General features: G+C 42.4%; 1 long non-coding RNA gene across 1 annotated transcript; it reads right to left on the bottom strand.

Annotated features, from left to right (window-relative positions):
* Nucleotides 1–24: 24 nt before the first annotated feature.
* Nucleotides 25–4,935, bottom strand: LOC135547491 (uncharacterized). Its single transcript, XR_010456724.1, has 3 exons — nt 4,707–4,935; nt 944–1,035; nt 25–227 (listed from the first exon to the last, which is right to left on the bottom strand). It is a non-coding gene; the product is annotated as an uncharacterized LOC135547491 (long non-coding RNA).
* Nucleotides 4,936–14,035: the final 9,100 nt, after the last annotated feature.

The raw sequence follows: 14,035 nt of genomic DNA, 5'->3' as shown, positions 1-14,035 counted from the left end.
GCCCCTAACTGTACTGTATGTGGAGACAACCTTATGATCCTGGACAATAACATAGTAATTGAGTGTGACAGGTTTTAAACAATGGATTACATTTCAAAAACATGTTTGCTTACAAAAACTCTCAGGCAGGAAGAGTGTCTACTCTTGACCACAGCGTCATATGGCCAAACGGGTAGCCTGTCATCAAGGAATGATCAAACACCACAGAGTTTATTCTTTTATCAACTCTGTGGGAAAGAGAAAGGCAGAATGGAAAGACAGTATCTTCATTAAACTATAGTATGGGCATACTGTTTTGTAAAAGTATGAGAATGTAGACCTACAATGAGAGATTTAGAAATGTCTAGAGGGATATGTCATCACTGGTTATAAAGAGGGACCGTAAAAGGGATCAGAGATTGTGCCTTAAAGGAATCCCTCGCATGCAAATTATTTAGTTATTTCCTTGTTCCTTGTTTCCATTCAGCTCTAAATCTGCCTATAATGTTTCATAACATTGACATTAGTGCTCGTCTTGTGAGCCAGACTCAAAGTATGACTGGCTGAGGGTATATTATATTAGTGCTCCAACCCGAGATGGAAAAGGTCTTTGACCAGAATACGGCTCAGAGCAAAACATATTATATTTGACTAATGGTTGTTGTTATCATACACAAATCTCATATCACAGATGCTTGGCGATTAATATGAAACAAACCAAAAAGTTCGGAACCCTATTATGCTCCTAATATCACCTTTTAATAGTGACAATGTTTTGATCCGTTGTGGATTGAAAACATTGTCACTCTTAAAAGCTTTTATTACATAACGACAGTGTGTTCTTATGCAAATGCAATGTATCAGGTTCTGTGAAGTTTATAGTCAGTTCACAGTTTCCTAAACTAAGTGGTGGAACGCCCTTCCATTCTCATTCCATGTGGGTGTATATGTCATGCTCACTCACTTGATAATGTTCTCAGGGATGTTCACATACTACAATGGAATTATATCTTGCAGCTCCGCCCGGCTGTTCACATACTTTATCTTACTGCTGAACTACAGAGAGAGAGGGTGAGAGAAGGGTAGGGAGAGGGGGAGATGGGGCAGTGGTGAGAAAGGAGGAGAGGGGCAAGACAAAGGCATGATAGTATAACTTTTTGTGACAATTGACTTAAAACTGACAGGTTGATGCGTTTTTACTTGTTATAACCATAAAGCTCAGACACACCAGTAGAATTGTCAAACGTTTACCTGTCAACAATACTTAGGACCTCTGAGTGTTGGCAGTCAATCTCTTTTGTGTTCACACAGCAAAGTCCTCAGCCACTCAGCCTTGTTAAAATACTCCAAACCAGAAGGTGGCAGTAGCGTTGTTTGGCAATACATATCTGTGCGTATTGCTTATAGTCTAGATTCCAAGCTATCTGCGCTAACGTTGCAATTTCGTAGAAAGCACTTGTTGATACAAGCCAGATGGCCATAGCTAGATAACTACCTAGCAAGATGATGAAGAAATAATTTAATTCACTTTCCATAAACCATTACTGTCAGTGCCAGCCCATAGCCAAATAATTAGCTAGCTTCAGTGCCTTCAGAAAGTATTTATACCCCTTGACTTATTCCACATTTTGTTCTGTTAAAGCCTGAATTCAAAATGGATAAAACATTTTTTTCCCTCACCCATCGACACGCAATACCCCATAATGACAAAGTGAAAACGTGTTTTTAGAAATCTTTGCAAATTTATTGAAAATGAAATATAGAAATATCTCATTTACATAAGTATTCACACCCCTGAGTCAATACTTTCCAGAAGCACCTATCAAATTATAGACTTAATTATAACATGAAAACACACATAAATACGAGCCTTAGGTCATTAATATGGTCAAATCAGGAAACTATTATTTCGAAAATAAAACATTTAATCTTTCAGTGAAATATGGAACCGTCTAAAGTCTAAATATTGCTGTTACATTGCACAACCTTCAATGTTATGGCTCTGTTCTAGGCCCTCTCCTATTCTCGCTATACACCAAGTCACTTGGCTCTGTCATAACCTCACATGGTCTCTCCTATCATTGCTATGCAGACGACACACAATTAATCTTCTCCTTTCCCCCTTCTGATGACCAGGTGGCGAATCGCATCTCTGCATGTCTGGCAGACATATCAGTGTGGATGACGGACCACCACCTCAAGCTGAACCTCGGCAAGACGGAGCTGCTCTTCCTCCCGGGGAAGGACTGCCCGTTCCATGATCTCGCCATCACGGTTGACAACTCCATTGTGTCCTCCTCCCAGAGCGCTAAGAACCTTGGCGTGATCCTGGACAACACCCTGTCGTTCTCAACCAACATCATGGCGGTGGCCCGTTCCTGTAGGTTCATGCTCTACAACATCCGCAGAGTACGACCCTGCCTCACACAGGAAGCGGCGCAGGTCCTAATCCAGGCACTTGTCATCTCCCGTCTGGATTACTGCAACTCGCTGTTGGCTGGGCTCCCTGCCTGTGCCATTAAACCCCTACAACTCATCCAGAACGCCGCAGCCCGTCTGGTGTTCAACCTTCCCAAGTTCTCTCACGTCACCCCGCTCCTCCGCTCTCTCCACTGGCTTCCAGTTGAAGCTCGCATCCGCTACAAGACCATGGTGCTTGCCTACGGAGCTGTGAGGGGAACGGCACTGCAGTACCTCCAGGCTCTGATCAGGCCCTACACCCAAACAAGGGCACTGCGTTCATCCACCTATGGCCTGCTCGCCTCCCTACCACTGAGGAAGTACAGTTCCCGCTCAGCCCAGTCAAAACTGTTCGCTGCTCTGGCCCCCAATGGTGGAACAAACTCCCTCACGACGCCAGGACAGCGGAGTCAATCACCACCTTCCGGAGACACCTGAAACCCCACCTCTTCAAGGAATACCTAGGATAGGATAAGTAATCCTTCTCACCCCCCCTTAAATGATTTCGATGCACTATTGTAAAGTGGCTGTTCCACTGGATGTCAGAAGGTGAATTCACCAATTTGTAAGTCGCTCTGGATAAGAGCGTCTGCTAAATGACTTAAATGTAATGTAAATGTAAATGTCATAATTATGTACAATTCTGGCAAATTAAGTTAATTAATTAAGGTCTTTGTTAGGAAGAAATGGTCTTCACATAGTTCACAACAAGCCGGGCGGCCCAAACTGCTGCATATACCCTGACTCTGCTTGCACGGAACGCAAGAGACGTGACACAATTTCTCTAGTTAAAAAAAATCATGTTAGCAGGCAATATTAACTAAATATGCAGGTTTAAAAATATATACTTGCGTAATTGATTTTAAAGAAAGGCATATATGTTTATGGTTAGGTACACATTGGTGCAACAACAGTGCTTTTTTCGCGAATGCGCTTTTGTTAAATCATCACCCGTTTGGCGAAGTAGGCTGTGATTCGATGAGAAACTAACAGGCACCGCATCGATTATATGCAACGCAGGACAAGCTAGATAAACTAGTAATATCATCAACCATGTGTAGTTAACTAGTGATTATGTTAAGATTGTTTTTTATAAGAGAAGTTTAATGCTAGCTAGCAATTTACCTTGGCTTCTTGCTGCACTCTCGTAACAGGTGGTCAAGCCTGCCACGCAGTCTCCTCGTGGAGTGCAATGTAATTGGCCACAATCGGTGTCCAAAAATGCCGAATACCGATTGTTATGAAAACTTAAAATTGGCCCTAATTAAATCGGCCATTCCGATTAATCGGTCGACCTCTACTACTTTCCCATCACATCTGAAATCAGGGTTGAAGTTTAACACCCACACAGCAGTCAATACAAAGTGAAATCCATAAATAAAGAAATACATATTTATAAATTGATAAAACATTCTAAATTGACATTGGGATACATGCCATGTAGGAACCTTGGAAGAACTTTGTCATATATGCAGGCATCAGTGAGCTGCTACTAACACACACACACGCGCACACCCACACACACACACATGGAGAGACCTCATGCAATGGGATTCAAATAAATGTAACTGATCTATTACTGGTCCTGCATCATAGAGAAACAATAGAACACCAACACATGTCAAACACAGTCTCACAAACACATACTTGTTAACAGTCTCACAAACACATACTTGTTAACACAGTCTCAAACACATACTTGTTAACACAGTCTCACAAACACATACTTGTTAACACAGTCTCACAAACAAATACTTGTTAACACAGTCTCACAAACACATACTTGTTAACACAGTCTCACAAACACATACTTGTTAACAGTCTCACAAATACATACTTGCTAACACAGTCTCACAAACACAGTCTCAAACACATACTTGTTAACACAGTCTCACAAACACATACTTGTTAACACAGTCTCACAAACACATACTTGTTAACATAGTTCCAAACACACACTTTGACTCTGGACCAACTTGCCACCACCATACATTTATCCTGTAGGATCTGTACTGCACCCCTGTGGTCATACATCATACTGCAGCTCAATGTCACAGCCACTCACCTCCCTTGCTAATCACCAGTCTATTCTAGTCTAGTCAAAAAGGTTCAAAAAGGTATTAGATATTGATCCACTAATGGAATTTTAATAACCTGGTCCTAGATCTGTTTGTGTGGTCTTGCCAACTCCTATGGTAATTGTCATGTCAAACTTGCCAACCAAGACAGCAGAAACAGATCTGGGTCCGGGCTGGTAAAGAACTTACCTGGAGAGTAGAAAGTGGGCATAACCATCAGGAACATACGGGGTCTGCTCTTCAGTCTCCTAATGGGCATGGTCTTCAAGAAGATAGTTGCCTGTGGGGCCGTATGGCTCTTCTGGAGTGGACTTTACGTTCAGCCTCCCAGTGGGCCTGGCCGTCACTAACATAATGGCTATACTCATCAGATTGGTCTTTGTCATTGCCTTCAGCATGGTAGTAGTAGGAAGTAGTAGTATGTCCTTCATTTTCATAATGTTGGCTGAGGCCAGCATCTCTCATATCTGCAGCATGGTTGTGGGTTTGGTAGTAGGCATGGCCTTCAGTCTCATGGAGGTTGTGTGTGGGGTGGTCAGCGTAGTCATATCCATACTGGGTGTCAGTTTTGTCGGCTTGGTCCTGACTCGCTGTCCACTGGTGATGAACACCAGGTTTGCTGGCTCCAAGAATGGGATGCAACATTTTCAAGTCTGGAGGTGGGGAAAATGACTAAATGGGTGACAAATACATAGCAAACACATAATAATCACTGACAATCAGTCATTCTCAGTAATGTCCACTAAAGACTGCAAAATCTCAGTTTAGAAATCAGAGTCATATTCACACACACACACCTTGTGTGAGACAGAGGGGAGCTGACTCCATTAGCTGTGGTGGGGATACAGCTGTAATGAGACAGGTAATGCATATTTAATGAGGCGTAAACAGATTTATAAACACACACACACAGTGCTGATATCAAAGCCTTCCACAACACACACACACAAAGTGATCCCTTGTATCCTCTCCAAAAAGCTTGGTTCATGCTGGAGAGGGGTATGAGGCCACACGGGTCAATATCCTCTCTCTACCCTGTTCACCCACCTCATTCTTCCCTCACATAGAACACACGATCTTACTCTCTTGATAGCTTTTAACTCTGCTTCCACAGTCCGTGCTACTTTACAAATACACAGCAGCTGTTTAAAGGCCCATACACACTCCATAGAAAAGACATGATGGCCTCAGGGCAAACACAAAGAAGAAGAATACGTTGGGCAATAAGCCTGGCTCACAGTCAGCAGCCCAATTCATCCCAACGGTAATCGATGGGGTTGAGTTCAGGGCTCTGTGCAGGCCAGTCAAGTTCTTCCACACCGATCTCGACAAACCATTTCTGTATGGACCTAGCTTTGTGCACGGGGGCATTGTCATGCTGAAACAGGAAAGGGCCTTCCCCAAACTGTTGCCACACAGTTGGAAGCAAAGAATCGTCTACAATGTCATTGTATGCTATAGCGTTAAGATTTCCCTTCACTGGAATTAAGGGGCCGAGCCCGAACCATGAAAACAGCCCCAGACCATTATTTATCCACCAATCTTTTGAAAGGGTGTCCACGTACTTTTGTATATACATTGTATTTCCTCGGTGATCTGTGTATACCGCTCTTCTAGGTGATGTGTATACCGCTCTTCTAGGTGATGTGTATATAACTCTGGGCGAGGTGATCTGTGTATACCACTCTTCTAGGTGATGTGTATACCGCTCTTCTAGGTGATGTGTATATAACTCTGGGCGAGGTGATCTGTGTATACCGCTCTTCTAGCTGATGTGTGTGTATCTATGTAGGTCTGCAAAATAACACATACCTGGTTGAGAATGTAAGAGTTGTCTGAGTACACTGCCACCTGCTGGCGTGGATGGCGAGGGTCACTCTGGTGAGATGAGACTACGACTCGACTCTCATAACCATGGTGGTGACAGAATGACTGGAGCTCCCCAACCAGGCCATGACGAGCATTCCAGTACTAGGTGGTCATATGAAAGTAGGAAATATGTGTGTTAGATTTAAAGACTCTCTCCATCCTCCCTAGCGCAAAACTTTTTTAATATTAGTATCTCAAATGGTGTAGCTCAACAAAGTCACATTGATGATTTGCACATAATGCACCAAAAATCCTAATATAAAGTACCAGTCAAAAGTTTGAACACACCTACTTGTCAAGGGTTTCTTTATTTGTACTATTTTCTACATTGTAGAATAATAGTGAAGACATCAAAACTATGAAATAATACATGGAATCATGTAGTGACCAAAGAAATGTTAAACAAATCCAAATATATTTTATCTTTTAGATTGTTCGAAGTAGACACCCTTTAGCTTGATGATAGCTTTGTTCACTCTTGGCATTCTCTCAACCAGTTTCATGAGGGATGATTTTCCAACAGTCTTGAAGGAGTTCCCACATATGCTGAGCACTTGTTGGCTGCTTTTCCTTAACTCTGCGGTCCAACTCATCCCAAACCATCTCAATTGGTTTGAGGTCGGGTGATTGTGGAGGCCAGGTCATCTGATGCAGCACCCCACCACTCTCCTTCTTGGTCAAACAGCCCTTACACAGCCTGGAGGTGTGTTTTGGGTCATTGTCCTGTTGAAAAACAAATGATAATCCCACCAAGTGCAAACCATATGGGATGGCGTATCACTGCAGAATGCTGTGGTAGCCATGCTGGTTAAGTGTGCCTTGAATTCTAAATAAATCACTGACAGTGTCACCAGCAAAGCACCCCCACACCATCACACCTCCTCCCCCATGCTTCACGGTGGGAACCACACTTGATGAGATCATCCGTTCACCTACTCTGCGTCTCACAAAGACTTGGCGGATGGAAAAAAAATCTAAAATTTGGACTCATCAGACCAAAGGACAGATTTCCACCGGTCTAATGTTCATTGCTCGGGTTTCTTGGCCCAAACAAGTCTCTTATTCTTATGGGTGTCCTTTAGTAGTGGTTTCTTTGCAGCAATTTGACCACGAAGACCTGATTCACATAGTCTCCTCTGAACAGTTGATGTTGAGATGTGTTTGTTACTTGAACTCTGTGAATCATTTATTTAGGCTGCAATCTGAGATGCAGTTAACTCTAGTGAACTTATCCTCTGCTGCAGAGGTAACTCTGGGTCTTCCTTTCCTGTGGCGGTCCTCATGAGAGCCAGTTTCATCATAGTGCTTGATGGTTTTTGCAACTGTACTTGAAAAAGTGTCAAAGTTCTTGACATTTTCTGGATTGACTGACCTTCATGTCTTAAAGTAATGATGGACTGTCATTTCTTGTTTATTTGTGCTGTTCTTGCCATAATATGGACTTGGTCTTTTACCAAATAGGGTTATCTTCTGTATACCACCCCTAGCTTGTCACAACACAACTGATTGGCTCAAACGCATTGAGGAAAGAAATTCCACAAATTAACTTTTAACACACGGCACACCTGTTAATTGAAATGCGTTCCAGGTGACTACCTCATGAAGCTGGTTGAGAGAATGCCAAGAGTGTGCAAAGCTGTCATCAAGGCAAAGAGTGACTGCTTTGAATAGTCTAAAATATACATTTTTATTTGTTTAAAACTTTTTTGGTTACTACCTGATTCCATGTGTTATTTCATACATTTGATGTCTTCACTATTAGTCTACAACGTAGAAAATCGTAAATATAAAGAAAAACCCTGAAATTAATAGGTGTGTCCAAACTTTTGACTGGTACTGTAGGTACCATGACTTCCATGGGATTTGTGCCACAAATGCTAAAACGTTAGTATTTGGAAACAGTGCCATTGAAACTAAACCAAAGCATGTATTGAGGTTATACCCTGTTCATAGACTGCTTACAGGGTAAGTAAACAAATTTCCCTTTAATATTCATAATTTCTTTATCTAAACCTTTTTATGCCACTTACAAAACTCCACTTAAACCGATATAACAAACTTTTTGGTCCCCGGTCAAATTGTTTGTATCGAGTCAAAAGTGTTTTTAAAGAATGTTTTTGTCTATTTTGATGAGAGACGAAGCTGTCAGGGCACAGAGAGGGGTAAAGAGACATTTGATGATTTATCGTTTGGAAATTAACTGTTTGCTCTTAACACATCAAACATTCCAAGATTATGGTAATTCTCTGGCAGCTCCATTGATTGATGGAGAGAAAGTTGCATTAATTAATGGATTTGTTTGTCAAGGGAGCTTGTTTTTTTCCATCTAGGTTATTTCTCTCTTCAATGATTAACAATGATGCTGTGGCATCCCTAATTTGCAAGACAATGAAAAAAGTGTGTAAGTGTTACATTTTAAAACAAATAGCGAAATGAATTACTACATTTGTTGTATGATGGTTGTTTGTTTTTTCAATGGTGCACAAGTTAACATACTTGTATGCTTTTAAATAACACCCTTCATTTTTTAAAGAAACCTATATGTCATTATAACTTAGAATAATACAGGGAAATTGTCAACACATTAAAACACAACTTTATATCAAATATAAACAAATAGATAACATGAAATGAATAGACTTAGAAAATTAACAAATCTTGTTTAAATAAGTACTGTGTGTACAAGTACATTGTAATTGCATGAAAGATATGGGTAAAGAAAGTTCCCTCAGTCTCCTCCCCTGGCGTTTCCAGATCAATGAAGGACAATTCTGGCATTAAGAAAATGATGGCATTAAGTTTATGAGCTATTGTAACGAAGTATAGGAAGTGAATAGCTACTGCACATGTGCAGAGGCAACAGTGGATATCTATAAGAGGTTGACACACTATGTCTGGGGAATTTTCAATCACTCCTCTCTTTGCATATTCTACAACCTTGTTATACACCATTCCAGGCTATATGCCCTGTGCTATGTCTGTGTAGGTGCGTACGACACACCTGAGTGTGTGTGTGTGTGTGTGCAGAGTGCTTTGTGAGTTGTGTGATCCGTGTCTGTGTGGTGTGTGAAGGCCCAGTAGAAGGGATGGATGGATGTTGTAGAGAATGTTGTTCACTAAGATGTGAAGGCTGAGTTCATATTAACCTACGTGGATGAGGGCCGCACGGCTTCTCTCTCAACTCTACTCCTGCTGAATATGGCTGCTGTCAGGGAGAGCCCCATCAATCTGCTGACACACAACTGTCACCCCGGCGACACAGTCATTTTTCACCAGCGATATCCTGATAAGTGCTATGAGGCCTCCGAAGCCTTGTTAAAAACAAACATATTCACACGATGTATATAATATGTCGGCTCATGAATACAATTATACAACCAGTGATGTGCACAAACCTTGACTCCCCCACGCACGCACACACAAGCTGGAAAACACAGAGAGAAAGTAAAGCGCAAATCAGATGACACGCAGAGCCACAGTCTGTCTGCCATTTGTTTGTAACGCGAGTAAATTACAAGCCACACACCCCCCCATGCTCACCCCCCAACATCCCCAAATCATCAGCTAAAATATCACTTACTAACCTCATGATACCAACCACGATACCAAACACATTGCCTAAAAGCACAGAACCCATCATCTAAACTTTAAAACACTATCTCAGTCGGAGTTATTTCTAAAGAGTTTTTCCTCCACGAAGATTCCCTCCTCCCTCTCCAGTCATTCCACCCATTCCAACTGAACCTCTCACGTTCCTCTCCTTAAGCCACCCCATGGTTTTGTATCTCTCATGTAGAGAATCTAACAATGTAAGTCTATACAAACGCACTGGAATAATATATAAATCTATGTAAGTCTTTACAAATGTACTGGAGTACTGTAAAGGTTGCTGGATGGAATCCCTGAGCTGACAAGGTCAAATAGTTCGTTGGGCTCCTGAGCAACGCAGTTAATCCACTGTTCCCTGGGTGCCGAAGACACATTTCAGTTGAATGAATTCAGTTGTACAACTGACTAGGTATCCCAAATCAAATAACATTTTATTGGTCACATACTCATGCTTAGCAGATGTTAATGTGAGTGTAGCAAAATGCTTGTGCTTCTAGTTCTGACAAAACAGTACTAAATAACAAGTAATCTAACAAATTCACAACAACTACCTTATACACACAAATGTAAAGGGATGAATGAGAATATGTACATATAAATATATGGATGAGCGATGGCCATGCGGCATAGGCAAGATGCAATAGATGGTATAGGATACAGTATGAGTAATGTAGGATATGTAAACATTATTAAAGTGGCATTATTTAAAGTGACTAGTGATACCTTTATTAAGTCCATGTATTAAAGTGGCCAGAGATTTGAGTCTGTATGTTGGCAGCAGCCTCTCTGTGTTAGTGATGGCTGTTTTTACAGTCTGATGGCCTTGAGATAGAAGCTGTTTTTCAGTCTCTCGGTCCCAGCTTTGATGCACCTGTACTGACCTCGCCTTCTGGATGATAGCGGGGTGAACAGGCAGTGGCTCAGGTGATTGTTGTCCTTGATGATCTTTTCGGCCTTCCTGTGACATTGGGTGCTGTAGAGTGACCTGGAGAGCAGGTAGTTTGCCCCCGGTGATGCGTTTTGCAACCGCACTACTCTCTGGAGAGCCTTGCGGTTGAGGGCTATGCAGTTGCCGTACCAGGCGTTTATACAGCCCGACAGGATGCTCTCGATTGTTCTTCTGTAAAGGTTTGTGAGTATTTTAGGTGACAAGCCAAATTTCTTCAGCCTCCTGATGTTGAAGAGGCGCTGTTGCGCCTTCTTCACCACTCTGTCTGTGTGGGTGGACCATTTCAGTTTGTCCGTGATGTGTAAGTTCCTCGGCCTACACATCAGTTCCATAATAAATGACTGGAAATAATATAAATTTTGGTCAATATAACTAGATGAATGAGATGAACATGGGAGGTAAGCCATACACACCTGATGCCTTTCTTTGTCTCTGATACTTTGTTGCTTCATGTTTTACTTGCTCCCTTCCTCTATTCATCTCAGTCTGCCTGTCTCTATGCTTCCCACTATCTATGTTCTATTCTATCTATCCCCCTTCTCACTCTTCCTCTTTTCACTCTCCCTCCTCTCTCTCTCTCCCTCCCCTCTCTCTCTCTCGCTTTCTCCCTCCCCTCTCTCCCTCCCTCCTTTCTCTCTCTCCCTCCCTCCCCTCTCTCTCCCTCCCCTCTCTCTCCCTCCTCTCTCTCTCTCTCTCCCTCCTTTCTCTCTCTCTCTCTCTCTCTCTCTCTCTCTCTCTCTCTCTCTCTCTCTCTCTCTCTCTCTCTCCCCTCCCCTTCTTTCCCCCTCCCCCTAGTTCTGTTTGCTCCACAGGTAGTGAGTCTTTAGTGTCTCCTCCAACCTGCCGTCATTATGCAGAATAATAGCCTTAGGTATAAACTGGTGCTCCATAACTCACACCCCGCGCGCAAATTCCCATGCAAACACAGTCAAAGCAAAAACACATTTCCTGCTGTCGACAACATCTCAGGCAAATAATTAATCAACCATTCATCCATTTAGGCTCTTTGCCTACCCTTTCTGTCAAAAACACGATGCTCAGAGAGCTCCGGCGCTCTTCTGAGGCGATCGTTTCGTCGCCCTGATGAATCCATCAAGCTAGGTTTGATTTATACGTCTGTCTGTGATCACAGCAGTACAGCTTCTGCAAATGGAGTGGCAAGGAGCGAGCTGACACCATCCGCTCTGTGCACAACTCTGTGGAACTTTGGGAGACAGACTGGATGGGGGTAAGGGGCGGTAAGGGAAGGAGGTGGAGGAAGTAAGTTTGTCACACAACATACGCACAAATGTAACTTGGATATTCTGCCCATGTGCTTGATTCACCCAACAACATGGTAAAAGATTTGGGGCTAGAATCTATCAATGCATTGTTTTTTTGCTTACTTACCTACCATTGATCTTTTTGCCCAAATCAACTCAAAGGGAGGGATGTCCCAAACAATGGCAAAATGAGTCCAGTGAGCAACATGTAAACATATACAAAAACTAAAAGTATAGCCATTGGCTATATGGATATGACTGGTGTCCTGGTCAGGCTTCATGTAATCTCTCGTGACAGACTGTCAAACAGTAGTTAGCTACCACAAGATTTGGTTATGGGTTCCGACATTAGGGAGGAGGCCCACTCTTTAATCTTAGTCCCTGGGAGGGCCGCCCTGCACCTGCTATCCCAGAGCCCGTCTCAACAGAAAAGCATTTGGAGCGCTGTGACTGCAGGCCCATAATTAGCACAGATAATTATTTGCAAGGGTTGCTGGGTAAAACTGTCCTGGCATAAATAAATAATAAGGAAGGCTCGGAGACGAATAAACAAAATTAACATACCCTCTAACACAGACAAACACAATGATGAGACACAAACACTTGCATGCTCAGAAACACAAACATTGTAAACACTCTTTGCATCTAGCTAAAATGGCAGGTAAAACAACAACAAAAGAAAAACAGGCATAAAAAAACATCTCTAACTCTGGAACAAAGACATAGAACCCCACCCCCACCCACCTCACACAAACTCACTCTCATGAATATGGTAACGTCTCTATGCACGTGGCTCCAGGCTTCTATGTCTCCTACAGTTCATCAACTCCTCAGCATGCCGACACCAACCAACACTTCAACTGCCGCGGCTAATTACCAGGCTTGCCGTTAGCTTAGCAGAAAACACCAAGACCCTGCATCTCCTAACATTTGTCAGCATTCCATTTATTCTGTTTGGGAATATTCTTTTACAATTTTAACCCAATGAAATATAAATACGTTATTGACAATGAAAAACTATGTGGCTCCTCTTGGAGATAAGATGCATATTAAGATTGTGTTAAAATGTCCCCTCATGAATTATTTTAAGTATTCATTTTTAGGACGCTGGAAGCTACTTTTTTGTGCTTTTTGTAACTTGGAAACTTGGAACCGAGATGTGAATGGGGTTTGAGGTAGGTTTCTAAACCGAAATGTAATTTGTACAAGTAACTTCATTACTGCAGAGATAAAGAAGAAAGAGAGAGAGCGATACAAAGAGAGAGACAGAGAGCGAGACAGAGAGACAGGCAGACAGAGAGAAACAGAGAGAGAGACAGAGAGCGGCAGAGAGACAGAGAGCGAGACAGAGACAGACAGAGACAGAGAGAGAGAAACAGAGAGAGAGAAACAGAGAGAGAGACAGAGAGCGGCAGAGAGACAGAGAGACAGGCAGACAGAGAGAGACAGAGAGAAACAGAGAGAGAGACAGAGAGCGGCAGAGAGACAGAGAGAGAGACAGACAGAGAGAAACAGAGAGAGAGACAGAAAGCGGCAGAGAGAGAGACAGAGAGAGAGACAGAGAGAGAGAGTGCTCCAGATGGCTCAATCACTCTGAAGAGTTGAAGAAATCGCTTTGTTTTACCAACAAGTAAATTTGCTAAATAATAAATAAATGCTCCCATTTTGGAAAATGTGTTTTTGTGGAAGTTAGATGCACTTACGGCTGATTATCTCGCTTTGCTTAAACCGAGTCAGAGGAGCACAGATACTACATGCACAGAGACAAACATCTAGTCACAGCAACAAAGAGAAACACAGACATACACATTAACACTTTATTTGGTAGT

Source organism: Oncorhynchus masou, chromosome 1, assembly GCF_036934945.1.
Source record: "Oncorhynchus masou masou isolate Uvic2021 chromosome 1, UVic_Omas_1.1, whole genome shotgun sequence".
NCBI lineage: Eukaryota > Metazoa > Chordata > Actinopteri > Salmoniformes > Salmonidae > Oncorhynchus > Oncorhynchus masou.
This window is presented reverse-complemented; position numbering and strand designations above follow the sequence as displayed.